This window comes from Salvelinus alpinus, chromosome 21, assembly GCF_045679555.1.
Source record: "Salvelinus alpinus chromosome 21, SLU_Salpinus.1, whole genome shotgun sequence".
In the NCBI taxonomy this organism is placed as follows: domain Eukaryota; kingdom Metazoa; phylum Chordata; class Actinopteri; order Salmoniformes; family Salmonidae; genus Salvelinus; species Salvelinus alpinus.
Window position 1 is genome coordinate 636,334 of NC_092106.1, and position 14,289 is coordinate 650,622.

Below are 14,289 nucleotides of genomic sequence, written 5' to 3' on the forward strand. Positions count from 1 at the left end.
GAGAAATGATAAAATCTCCATTTAGGAGAAATTAGTAGACCTGTGCCACCACCGCGATGACCAGATGCTCTTGGACTATGAAAGAAAATGTAGTCAGATGTAAAAAAATAAATTTAAAAAAAGAGCAGTTGGAGTATCAGTGTTCTCTAAAGGTGATCCATGTCGCGGTCAGGTCCAAAAAGTGAAGGGACTGAAGGGGAGCATAGGCTCAGATGAACTCAACGTTCTTGACCGCAGATCGGCAGTTCCAAACGCTGCCAGAGACCCGGAATTCCACATGGGTTGTGCGGGCAGGGTACACTAAATAAGGAGGGTTGCAGCCAAAGGGTGGGGAGCGTCTGAAAAGCGAACAGGTATGGAAAACACACACATAGTTGCCAAAGCTACAAAAAGAGAAAAAATATGATAATCTGAAAATAACTAGGCAAGATATTCAAGTGAGAGTGTGGAGCCGTCCTCTCTTTCCTTCCTTAAAGAACCGTCTTTGTTGCGGCTTACAGCTGTCGCTGAGAAACCAGGGGAGGCTGAAATACTAAAACAAATTGCTAATTGCCTAGCAGAGGTGGAAAGCATACTTGTAGTAATTGCTGATTGCCTAGGAGAGGTAAAACCACTCCCCTCCAATTCAGCCACTGATGACCAAAACAAGTCACAAATTGCCCTGCCCCTTAATCCTGGTTGATGTGTGAACAACAATCTGAAAATTATGAGCAGTCAGCAGTTCACACACCAACTCTCCTTAAGTGGCCTCCAATTGCTCTTAAATACAAGTAAAACTAAATGCATGCTCTTCAACCGATCGCTGCCTGCACCTGCCCGCCTGTCCAACATCACTACTCTGGACGGCTCTGACTTAGAATATGTGGACAACTACAAATACCTAGGTGTCTGGTTAGACTGTAAACTCTCCTTCCAGACTCACATCAAACATCTCCAATCCAAAGTTAAATCTAGAATTGGCTTCCTATTCCGCAACAAAGCATCCTTCACTCATGCTGCCAAACATTCCCTTGTAAAACTGACCATCCTACCAATCCTCGACTTCGGTGATGTCATTTACAAAATAGCCTCCAAAACCCTACTCAATAAATTGGATGCAGTCTATCACAGTGCCATCCGTTTTGTCACCAAAGCCCCATATACTACCCACCACTGCGACCTGTACACTCTCGTTGGCTGGCCCTCGCTTCATACTCGTCGCCAAACCCACTAGCTCCAGGTCATCTACAAGACCCTGCTAGGTAAAGTCCCCCCTTATCTCAGCTCGCTGGTCACCATAGCAGCACCTACCTGTAGCACGCGCTCCAGCAGGTATATCTCTCTGGTCACCCCCAAAACCAATTCTTCCTTTGGCCGCCTCTCCTTCCAGTTCTCTGCTGCCAATGACTGGAACGAACTACAAAAATCTCTGAAACTGGAAACACTTATCTCCCTCACTAGCTTGAAGCACCAGCTGTCAGAGCAGCTCATAGATTACTGCACCTGTACATAGCCCATCTATAATTTAGCCCAAACAACTACCTCTTTACCTACTGTATTTATTTATTTATTTTGCTCCTTTGCACCCCATTATTTCTATCTCTACTTTACACTTTCTTCCACTGCAAACCAACCATTCCAGTGGTTTTTTTTTAATTTATTTTTTGTTTTTTTACTTGCTATATTGTATTGACTTCGCCACCATGGCCTTTTTATATTTTTATTTATTTATATACACTGCTCAAAAAAATAAAGGGAACACTTAAACAACACAATGTAACTCCAAGTCAATCACACTTCTGTGAAATCAAACTGTCCACTTAGGAAGCAACACTGATTGACAATAAATTGCACATGCTGTTGTGCAAATGGAATAGACAAAAGGTGGAAATTATAGGCAATTAGCAAGACACCCCCAAAAAAGGAGTGATTCTGCAGGTGGTGACCACAGACAACTTCTCAGTTCCTATGCTTCCTGGCTGATGTTTTGGTCACTTTTGAATGCTGGCGGTGCTCTCACTCTAGTGGTAGCATGAGACGGAGTCTACAACCCACACAAGTGGCTCAGGTAGTGCAGTTCATCCAGGATGGCACATCAATGCGAGCTGTGGCAAAAAGGTTTGCTGTGTCTGTCAGCGTAGTGTCCAGAGCATGGAGGCGCTACCAGGAGACAGGCCAGTACATCAGGAGACGTGGAGGAGGCCGTAGGAGGGCAACAACCCAGCAGCAGGACCGCTACCTCCGCCTTTGTGCAAGGAGGTGCACTGCCAGAGCCCTGCAAAATGACCTCCAGCAGGCCACAAAGCCACAGCTCCAAAACCTCCATAAAAAAGCCAGACTACGGTTTGCAACTGGACATGGGGACAAAGATTGTACTTTTTGGAGAAATGTCCTCTTGTCTGATGAAACAAAAAATATAACTGTTTGGCCATAATGACCGTCGTTATGTTTGGAGGAAAAAGGGGGATGCTTGCAAGCCAAAGAACACCATCCCAACCGTAAAGCACAGGGGTGGCAGCATCATGTTGTGGGGGTGCTTTGCTGCAGGAGGGACTGGGGCACTTCACAAAATAGATGGCATCATGAGGGGAAAAAAATATGTGGATATATTGAAGCAACATCTCAAGACATCAGTCAGGAAGTTAAAGCTTGGTCGCAAATGGGTCTTCCAAATGGACAATGACCCCAAGCATACTTTCAAAGTTGTGGCAAAATGGCTTAAGGACAACAAAGTCGAGGTATTGGAGTGGCCATCACAAAGCCCTGACCTCAATCCTATAGAAAATTTGTGGGCAGAACTAAAAAAGCATGTGTGAGCAAGAAGGCCTACAAACCTGACTCAGTTACACCAGCTCTGTCAGGAGGAATGGGCCAAAATTCACCCAACTTATTGTGGGAAGCTTGCGGAAGGCTACCCGCAACGTTTGACCCAAGTTAAACAATTTAAAGGCACTGCTACCAAATACTAATTGAGTGTATGTAAACTTCTGACCCACTGGGAATGTGATGAAAGAAATAAAAGCTGGAATAAATAATTATCTCTACTATTATTTTGACATTTCACATTCTTAAAATAAAGTGGTGATCCTAACTGACCTAAAACAGGGAATTTTTACTAGGATTAAATGTCAGCAATTGTGAAAAACTGAGTTTAAATGTATTTGGCTAAGATGTATGTAAACTTCCGACTTCAACTGTATCTGCAAATTCTGAGCAGTCAGCAGTTTACACACCAAGTAGGCCATTGGGAAGACAGGCACCACAGCTAGTGCAGCTATTGGACCATTGGACTATTGGACTATTGGACCACACCCTGGACCAGAGCTAGTTAGTGCAGACCAGAGCAAGACTGATGATAGTGCAGACCAGAGCTAGCTAGCAACTAACTATGCCCTGGACCAGAGCTAGTGTGGACCAGAGCTAGTGAGGAGCAGAGCTAGCTAGCTACCCTGGACCAGATCTAGTTGGTGTGGGCCAGAGCCAGACCAGGGTTCCAGTCCTGGGCATAGCTAGTAGCTAGCTAGCACTGGTCCGCACTTGCTCTGGTATAGCTCTGGTCCGCACTAACTAGTACTAGTTTATACATAAGTATATTTAAAACCAAATACGTTAAGACTTTTACTCAAGTAATATTTTAATGGGTGACTCTCACTTTTACTTGAGTCATTTTATATTAAGGTATCTGTACTTTTACTCAAGTATGACATTTGAGTACTTTTTCCACCACTGGCTATTGCTAATCACCGTTCTCAAAATGACACTAAAATGACACTACAAGAGCATTGCAGATTTTGTGCCGATAAAATCAAAATCAAATATATTTTGGGAAGGCTCAAAGACGGGATCGGTAGCCCTCAGATTGCATCCCTGACCCGCTTACATTGAACAAGCGTCGGTAATGGCCACACCATGAGTAGTCAACGACATTTTGTCTCCGATCTCAAAAACGTACCTGGGACAACTTAATCGGGTCCCAAATCATGTAGTGTACGCCCGGCTTTAGTTGAGTCAGTCTGAACATGTCAACGTTGGTTTGGTGTTTTTGCAGCTTTAACGATTCAAGAGCAGTGGCAATTCAAACACTTCCCATTGAAGCATATGGAGCCCATTGAAGCAGTTTGTCTCTGTGGATTGTTTGTCCTCTGACAAATCACCTGTAACTGTCGGTGTTCCTCAAGGTTCCGTTTTAGGACCACTATTGTTTTCACTATATATTTTACCTCTTGGGGATGTCATTCGAAATCATAATGTTAACTTTCACTGCTATGCGGATGACACACAGCTGTACATTTCGATGAAACATGGTGAAGCCCCAAAATTGCCCTCGCTGGAAGCCTGTGTTTCAGACATAAGGAAGTGGATGGCTGCAAACTTTCTACTATTAAACTTGGACAAAACAGAGATGCTTGTTCTAGGTCCCAAGAAATAAAGAGATCTTCTGTTGAATCTGACAATTAATCTTGATGGTTGTACAGTCGTCTCAAATAAAACTGTGAAAGACGTTGGCGTTACTCTGGACCCTGATCTCTCTTTTGACGAACATATCAAGACTGTTTCAAGGACAGCTTTTTTCCATCTACGTAACATTGCAAAAATCAGACATTTTCTGTCCAAAAATGATGCAGAAAATATAATCCATGCTTTTGTCACTTCTAGGTTAGACTACTGCAATGCTCTACTTTCCGCACTAAATAAACTTCAGTTAGTGCTAAATACGGCTCCTTGAATCCTGACTAGAACCAGAAAATTTGATAATATTACTCCAGTGCTAGCCTCTCTACACTGGCTTCCTGTTAAAGCAAGGGCTGATTTCAAGGTTTTACTGCTAACCTACAAAGCATTACATGGGCTTGCTCCTACCTATCTTTCCGATTTGGTCCTGCCGTACATACCTACACGTACGCTACGGTCACAAGACGCAGGCCTCCTAATTGTCCCTAGAATTTCTAAGCAAACAGCTGGAGGCAGGGCTTTCTCCTATAGAGCTCCATTTTTATGGAACGGTCTGCCTATCCATGTGAGAGACACAGACTCGGTCTCAACCTTTAAGTCTTTATTGAAGACTCATCTCTTCAGTAGGTCCTATTATTGAGTGTAGTCTGGCCCAGGAGTGTGAAGGTGAACAGAAAGGCACTGGAGCAACGAACCGCCCTTGCTGTCTCTGCCTGGCCAGTTCCCCTCTCTCCACTGGCATTCTCTGCCTCTAACCCTACTACAGGGGCTGAGTCACTGGCTTACTGGTGCTCTTCCATGCTGTCCCTAGGAGGGGTGCGTCACTTGAGTGGGTTGAGTCACTGACGTGGTCTTCCTGTCTGGGTTGGCGCCCACCCTTGGGTTGTGCCGTGGCGGAGATCTTTGTGGGCTATACTCTACCTTGTCTCAGGATGGTAAGTTGGTGGTTGGAGATATCCCTCTAGTGGTGTGGGGGCTGTGCTTTGGCAAAGTTGCTGGCGTTATATACTGCCTGTTTGGCCCTGTCCGGGGGTATCATCAGATGGGGCCACAGTGTCTCCTGACCCCTCCTGTCTCAGCCTCCAGTATTTATGCTGCAGTAGTTCATGTGTCGAGGTTCTAGGGTTAGTCTGTTCTGGTGTCCCGTGTGAATTTAAGTATGCTCTCTCTAATTCTATCTTTCTCTTTCTTTCTTTCTCTCTCTCGGAGGACCTGAGCCCTAGGACCATGCCTCAGGACTACCTGGCATGATGACTCCTTGCTGTCCCCAGTCCACCTGGTCGTGCTGCTGCTCCAGTTTCAACTGTTCTGCCTGCGGCTATGGAACCCTGACCTGTTCATCGGATGTGCTACCTGTCCAAGACCTGCTGTTTTCAACTCTCTAGAAACAGCAGGAGCGGAATAGATACTCTCAATGATCGGCTAACTGACATTTACTCCTGAGGTGCTGACCTGATGCACCCTCGACAACTACTGTGAGTATTATTATTTGACCATGTTGGTCATTTATGAACATTTGAGCATCTTGGCCATGTTCTGTTATGATCTCCACCCAGTACAGCCAGAAGAGGACTGGCCACCCCTCATAGCCTGGTTCCTCTCTAGGTTTCTTCCTAGGTTTTGGCCTTTCTAGGGAGTTTTTCCTAGCCACCGTGCTTCTACACCTGCATTGCTTGCTGTTTGGGGTTTTAGGCTGGGTTTCTGTACAGCACTTTGTTATATCAGCTGATGTAAGAAGGGCTACATGAATACATTTGACTTGATTTGATTTGATACAAATTTAAAATGGTAATAGTTTGAATGGCATTTCTAGCTGGCATTTTTCACCTACGTTTTTGGCCCCTGAAATGCAATAGGATTTATGCAAATATGGTTGTAGTGTGAATAGTATAAGTAGTATCAAAACTTTTTTCCCAAGCAACAGTACCAGTGCTGGTGTTTGGTGTTGGTAGCTTTAATAACGGTTCAACAGCAGTGGCGAATCCAAATACTTCCCTTTCAAGTCTTTGGAGCGTGTATGAACATTTGAAACAGTTATAGTTCAAAAAGTATAAATGGTATCAAAAAGCTGTATACCAGCAACCTATTCCAGACCGGTCTGCACGTTTTTAAGTTCGAATGGCGTTTCTGGCTTTAACGGTTGAAACCCAGAATGTTTCCTATTCAAGTCTATGGCCATTGAAATGATTTGGGATTCATGCACATTTGGTTGTAGTGTGAAAAGTATTAGTAGTATCAAATGTATTTCTTTTCTCCAAAATTATATTTTTGGTACCTTGTTTACTCGCTGGTGATCTAGCTCTCATTGACCAACATTGAAAACGCTGCTAACGCTATCTAGGTAGCCAGTTAATATAACTTGTTTTCTCCAAATGTATGTTAGCTAGCTAACTTAGCTATATTATGAATATAACTCTCATCTGCTGTCGGCCTCAGGATACGATTTGAGAGTGAACGAAGTTAGCTCCGAAAGTGATTGCCTTGACTGTATGCCGACAGTGCATTAGCCATCCAGTGTCCACAGTACAAACTTCCTTTTAGCAGGTTGTAATGACAGTCTACAACAACATACCTGAAAGTCTCCTGATTAGCAAGAGGTAGTCTATGTTTACTTTCATTGTGTATTAAAAACACAGTTTGGGATCATTGTGCAAGGTTTTCTCCATTGGTTAGAAGGGGGAATTGCACTCTTGGAAAAACTTTGAGCTGAATAGTAACAAGAGGAGGGCTTGACAATGGGTCAATTGGGACTCCGTTGGAACGTTACCTAACGTTTTAGGAACATTCACTGTTTGCTGTGACATTAGCAACACATGGAGTGTGTGAAGAAATTAGTGTTATCACTTTTAACAGCACTGTGAAACTTAGCGTTTCTTAGTTAGTGTCCATCTGTTTATAATTGTCTTATAAATAACTGCTCAGAGTTATAATAGAGTCGGAGAGTGTTCTTTTTTCCCGAAAAACTTTTTGGTGGAGAGAGCCTTGTCAACCGTAAACCCTTGTCATTTTGACATGGAGTCTTGTTTTATCTGTCACACGGCATGAAGAAGAGCTGTATTTGTATTGGCCTTCATACATCTTTCATAACCATCTCCTGCTATTAAGACAGCAAGATATTGAAGACACAGGGCCCTAAAGTGAATCTTTGAAGAAGAGTGTATTTATACCTACTTCCAGCCTGTACTGTATCAGAGTGGTTGTGCTCTGCGCTTTAAGGAGGTCTGGGAGAATGTGAAACATGTTGTGTTAATATAGCAGAAGGGAGAGAGTATGAGCGAGTATCTACAGTGTAGAATAGATGTTTGTGAGTGAGTGCCCGTGTGTAGGCATGCATATGTGTGTTTGTGTGTGTGCCTGTGTGTGTGTGTGCGTGACTCTAGGAAAGTGAGCAGGTGCACATGACAAGATCGGCAATCTATCATAGATCATGAGATTTGCACAACAGTCCTATCTCAGTGTGTACCTTGTATGATATGATGGATGGATTATATGCAATGAAAATGATGTTAAAGAGCAGGTTGTGTTGTTATTGTGTTACCTAAATAAACACTAGGTAGTGAATAATGTTTTTATCTGAAAAGATTTTATCTGAAGACTATTAAAACAAAATGTTGAGTGGTCAATAAACACTGAGTGTATAAAACATTAGGAACACCTGCTCTTTCCATGACATAGACTTACCAGGTGAATCCAGGTGAAAGTTATGATCCCTTACTGATGTCACTTAAATCCACTTCAATCAGTGTAGATGAATGGGAGAATACAGGTTAAATAAGGATTTTTAAGACTTGAGACAATTGAGACATGGATTGTGTATGTGTGCCATTCAGAGGGTGAATGGACAAAATATTAAGTGCCTTTGAACAGGGTGTGGTAGTAGGTCCCAAGCGCACCGGTTTGAGTGTGTCAAGAACTGTAATGATGTTGGGTTTTTCACGCTCAACAGTTTCCTGTGTGTGTCAAGAATTGTCCACCCCCCAAAGGACATCCAACCAACTTGGCACAACTGTGGGAAGCATTGGAGTCAACATGGGCATGGGCCAGCATCCCTGTGGAATGCTTTCGACACCTTGTAGAGTCCATGCCCTGACGAATTGAGGCTGTTCTGAGGGACTGTTGACCGAGGGAATTTGCCTAACAAGTCACATAATAAGTTGCATGGACTTACTCTGTGTGCAATAATAGTGTTTAAATTATTTTTGAATGACTACCTCGTCTTTGTACACCACACATACAATTATCCGTAAAGTCCCTCAATTCGAGCAGTGAATTTCAAACACAGATTCAACCTCAAAAACCAGGGACGTTTTCCAATGCCTCACAAAGAAGGGCACTTATTGGTAGATAAAAAAAACAGACATTTAATATCCCTTTGAGCATGGTGAAGTTATTAATTACACTTTAGATGGTGCATCAATAAACTCAGTCATTACAAAGATACAGGCGTCCTTCCTAACTCAGTTGCCGGAAAGGATTTCACTATGAGGCCAATGGTGACTTTAAAACTATTAAGAGTTTAATGGCTGTGATAGGAGAAAACTACAGCGTTGTCGTTACTCCACAATACTAACCCAATTCACTGAGTGAAAAGAAGGAAACCTGTACAGAATACAAATATGCATCCTGTTTAAAAATCCTCTAGAAAAACCTGGTTCAGTCTGCTTTCCACCAGACACTGGGAGATTAATTCACATTTGAGCAGGACGTTGACCTAAAACACTAGGCCAATTCTACACCGGAGTGGATTACCAAGAAGACAGTGAATGTTCCTGAGTGGCCGAGTTGCAGTTTTGACTTAAATCTACTTGAAAATCTATGGCAAGATCTAAAAATGGTTGTCTAACAATGATCAGCAACCAATTTGACAGAGCTCAATACATTTGCAAAACATGTTTTCACTTTGTCATTATGGTGTATTGTGTGGGTGAGAAAGAAAAAAAAACAATTTAATCCATTTTGAATATAGACTGTAACAACAAAATGTGGAATAAGTCAAGGGGGATATGAATACTTTCTGAAGGCACTGTACCTCCATACTTCCATTCAATTGTATGGGTTACCTTCATATGAGTCCCGTGACACTTGTGGGTGTCGAATCTCATCTTTCCAAAGAGTGGTCATATTAACACTACCGACATTTTTGTGAGAAGACAGATTTTCGGGATGTCTTATGGTCTAACAAACAGCCCTGTAGTTCTTCCACTTTCCACTGCAGATTCGGAAGGCCGACATAGGCGGATGCAGTGGATTGAGACGTAGCCCATGCAAAAAAACAGTTGAACTAAGCTCATGAGGCATTTATATGTTATATTCTCCAAGAATCAATGGGTACATATCAAGTCCAAAAATGGATGTAGCAAGTGCTGATTGCCCCTGTAAACAGGATTATTCCATTTCATTGGTAGACAGATCATTCAATTGGCCTTTAAGAGAGGCATATACTGTATATATACTGTATATATATATATATTCTTTAAATCAGTCATCCTGCGGCTCTACGAAACAATAGGCCTGGGACATTTTACAAACTTTGTAGTGTAATATTAAAGAAGCTACACAGAATTTTTGCCTCTTGGTGTGTTCTTGAGCCAAAGGGAGTCCCCTAATATTGTAGTGCCTCCAATTGGAGCCCCTGAAGTGACTCTAATCAACTGTATGCAAGGTTATCCTTTGTGTTGTCTTGACAACACCCTCGTCACACTTTTGGGTAGCAAAAGTCTTTACAGGTCTGTAGTTCTGATATCTGATTGGAGGTTAACTTTACAGTAATGCTATTGGTAAACATCTCAAATTTGGAATCCAATCAACTCAGATGTTATAAAGAGTCATATTCATTTTCTCTTTCTTGTTCCTGACCTGCACTGGTGAGATATCTACACTCTCTATCTCTCTCCCTCTCTGAGCTATTGGCCATGGCACAAGCCATGGTTTCTTTGACTCTCTCTCTCTCCCTCTCTGATCATGCTTAGAATAATGTTTTTTAATGCCTTGTACCTTAAGCTTTGTGCCTTTGATATAGACAATCCTTATGACCATTCATTGATCTTAGTCAGCTAAACACATAATACTTGATTGCACATGGTTGACGCCTCTGGCATATTGCTGTATTATCTTTATGGAGTCAGATAATTAATTTAATGGGCTAATTGCTTAGTCTTCTTACAAGTTGCATGTGAGGAGTATACAGTAAATTCAGAAAGTCTTTCAGACCCCTTAATTTTTGCACATTTTGTTACGTTACAGCCTTATTTTAAAATGTACATAAGTATTCTGACCCTTTTTACTCAGTTCTTTGTCGAAGCATCTTTGGCAGCGATTATAGCATCGAGTCTTCTTGGGTATGACGCTACAAGCTTGGCACACCTGTATTTGGGGAGTTTCTCCCATTCTTCTCTGCAGATCCTTTCAAACTATGATCGATCCCCATGGGGACCGTTGCTGCAGAACTGTTTTCAGGTCTCTTCAGAGATGTTAGATTGGGTTCAAATCCAGGCTCTGGCTGGGCCACTCTAGGACATTCAGAGACGTTTCCTGAAGTTACTCCTGCATTGTCTTGGCTATGTGCTTAGGGTCGTTGTCCTGTTGGAAGGTGGACCTTCGCTCCAGTCTGAGGTCCTGAGCACTTTGGAGCAGGTTTTCAACATGGATCTCTCTGTACTTTGCTCCGTTAATCTTTTCCTCGATCCTGACTAGTCTCCCAGTCCCTGCCACTGAAAAATATCCCCACAACATGATGCTGCCACCACCGTGCTTCACCGTAGGGATGGTGCCAGGTTTCCTCCAGACGTGACGCTTGGCATTCAGGCCAAAGATTTCAATCTTGATTTCATCAGACCAGAGAATCTTGTTTCTCATGGTATGAGAGTCTTTAGGTGCCTTTTGGCAAACTCCAAGCGTGCAGTCATGTGCCTTTTACTGAGGAGTGGCTTCCGTCTGGCCTCTCTACAGCTATGGCCCGATTGGTGGAGTACTGCAGATATGGTTGTCCTTCTGGAAGGTTCTCCCATCTCCACAGAGGAACTCTAGAGCTCTGTCAGAGTGACCATCAGGTTCTTGGTCACCTTCCTGACCAAGGTCCTTCTCCTCCGATTGCTCAGTTTGGCCGGGCGGCCAGCTCTAGGAAGAGTCTTGGTGGTTTTTCCATTTAAGAATGACGGAGGCCACTGTGTTCTTGGGGACCTTCAATGCTGCAGACATTTTTTGGTACCTTTCCACAGATTTGTGCCTCGACACAAACCTGTTTCGTAGCTCTGCGGACAATTCCTTCGACCTCATGGCTTGGTTTTTCCTCTGACATGCACTGTCATCTGTGGGACCTTATGTAGACAGGTGTGTGCCTTTCCAAATCATGTCCAATCAGTTGAATTTACCACAGGTAGACTCAAATCAAATTGTAGAAACATCTCAAGGATGATCAATGGAAACAGGATGCACCGGTGCTCAATTTCGAGTCTCATAGCAAATGGGCTGATTATTTATGTACATTAGATATTCTGTTATTAATTTTTTTATACATTTGCAAAAATGTATAAAAACCTGTTTTCGCTTTGTCATTATAGGGTATTGTGTGTAGATTGGATTTGTATTTATTTAACACATTTTAGAATAAGGCTGTAACGTAACAAAATGTGGAAAAAGTCAAGGGGGTCTGAATACTTTCCGAAGGCACTGTATTATATGCAAACATATCAAATATTACTTCACTACAATATTGTCCAGCAAATTACCCAATTACCTTGTTTGCCTAAAACTAATGACTTGTAGTAGAGTAGTTTCATGATAGGAAATGGATTAATATTACATTATATTCATGAATCAACATTCAAGACATTTTACGTAAACATTTAGCAATTAAACTTCCATAGTGTATACTTATCAAATTCAGTGGGTGTGTCAGATCAAAGGCATTCAATAGTCAAAGACTCCTGTTTAAACTACAGGAGCAATAAAACGCCAAAGAGACTGGGGTTTGGTATCATTATTTTTATTGTTCAGTTATATTTTTCATCCTGCTGTTTATTTGCAATGTTTTTCTATTATATTATGCATATGAAGGTGTTTCAATAAAGGTGCAAACATTAGCAAACACATAGAAAGACCATTTACCGTAAATATGGCATTAATCGCACCCTTCAGTTTTAGCCTGCATGGTCAGGTTGAGATCGACAAAGGGCCTAGCTCCTTGATGAGATATCCAAACACACCGGTACACATTTAGGCAGGGCTCTTTTCGCCCCATACCATTCATTGCCTGTATGCCATGGACCTGACCTCATATCAATGACCCAACCCTCCAACACAACTAGTCCTAGTGGTGGTGTCATTTTCCCCAATGGAAGACTTCTCAGAGGAGTGATTGGATAAGTAGTAGTACACCAATTAAATGCAAAATCACCAATTTACACAAAGAAAATTCAGGGGGAACCCGCTTTCAGGCCGGGCCTCCTTCAGCACAGCAGCCAATCAGAGACGACCTCATAGACCTCATGACTCATTGACAGGCTAATTTAAACATATCTAAAAACTCTCCTCCAGTGTTGGTTGACCGAGTCATGATGAGTTTAACTGTGATAAGTAAAGAGATAATAAGACAATAGGATATAGGGCAGTGTGTATAGATATTCCCAGCAGTGGATCCAGTCTACAATGAATCAGGGCAGTGTATAACAGATTCCCAGTAGTGCAACTTATCACACAGGAATGCTGAGGTTTATACAATGACACATTGTATGATTTGGATGGTCGAGAAAGCAGTCTGTGCTTTTAGCAGAACTCACAAAAATCTAGATTGCTATTATAAGTGGAGGTCCCACTAAAATATGAAGGACTTCCTGGATGATGTCTGAAGGTATACCTGGGTGTGGAACTCAGGTTGATGACAGCAGTAAGTATCATGACATATGACATCAGGGTTTGACCTTTGACCACTCTCGTTAGCCCTAGCTGTCCCCTCATTCAGGATCCTTCAAGTGTGTCCATCACATCTCTCACATTCAAATCATTGTCTGAGTCTTTTGATCAAATGCTTTTTAGTGTAGCAAACTATGTTTTTAAAGGAGCACACCAATAACAATACTTCCTTTTCAGAATTTCATACTGTACATACAATGTTTCTTGGCATAAAAAACATCTGTGTACCCCTTCACTACTGTACAATGTGCAGTATCAGAACTCTACATATCCGTCTCACGGAAAATTCTGGCCCAGCGTGACCGCACCCCAGACATCTTGACCACGGCATGTGACTGCTCTGTGAGTGCAGGAGAACAGTGGCTGCACTATCAGCTCAAGTGGCTAACAATAATACTAAACTGTACCATGTGACCAGCCTAATGTTGGAAAGGCAGCTAACTCCATCAAGCCCAACAGATGGCTGGTACTGTGAAGTACAGTGACCCCCCCACCCCAGTGATACCCTTTGCCCGTCCCCTTCCCCATGAGAGCATCATAGCAAATCAGAGAGCAGGATTCGTGATACACGCCTATTCCCCTCTGACGGCAGTGTCTGCAGAAGAGACCCTCGAACCTCCCCGTGCCAAACCCCCATCCATGACCCCCCTTCCCCAACCCAAAAGGAAAACTATAGTAATGATAGGAGGGAGAGGGGAAAGAGTCTTAGGCCTAGATTCAATCAGATCAAGCGTTAACTGGCTATAGCCGACACCCGCATAGCTCATGTTTTAGCTGTGTTGGAGGTGTAACTGCGTTGGAGCTGTCAGATCGGTGAGCAGCTGCTCTTGATCATTGTCACGAAGCCACACCCAAGTTCAGAACGAGAAAGTGTAGGCTATATAGAAATAATGACGCTCAAATTTAAAACAAAATTTTGAGGATCAGCCAAATCGAGGTGTAAATTAC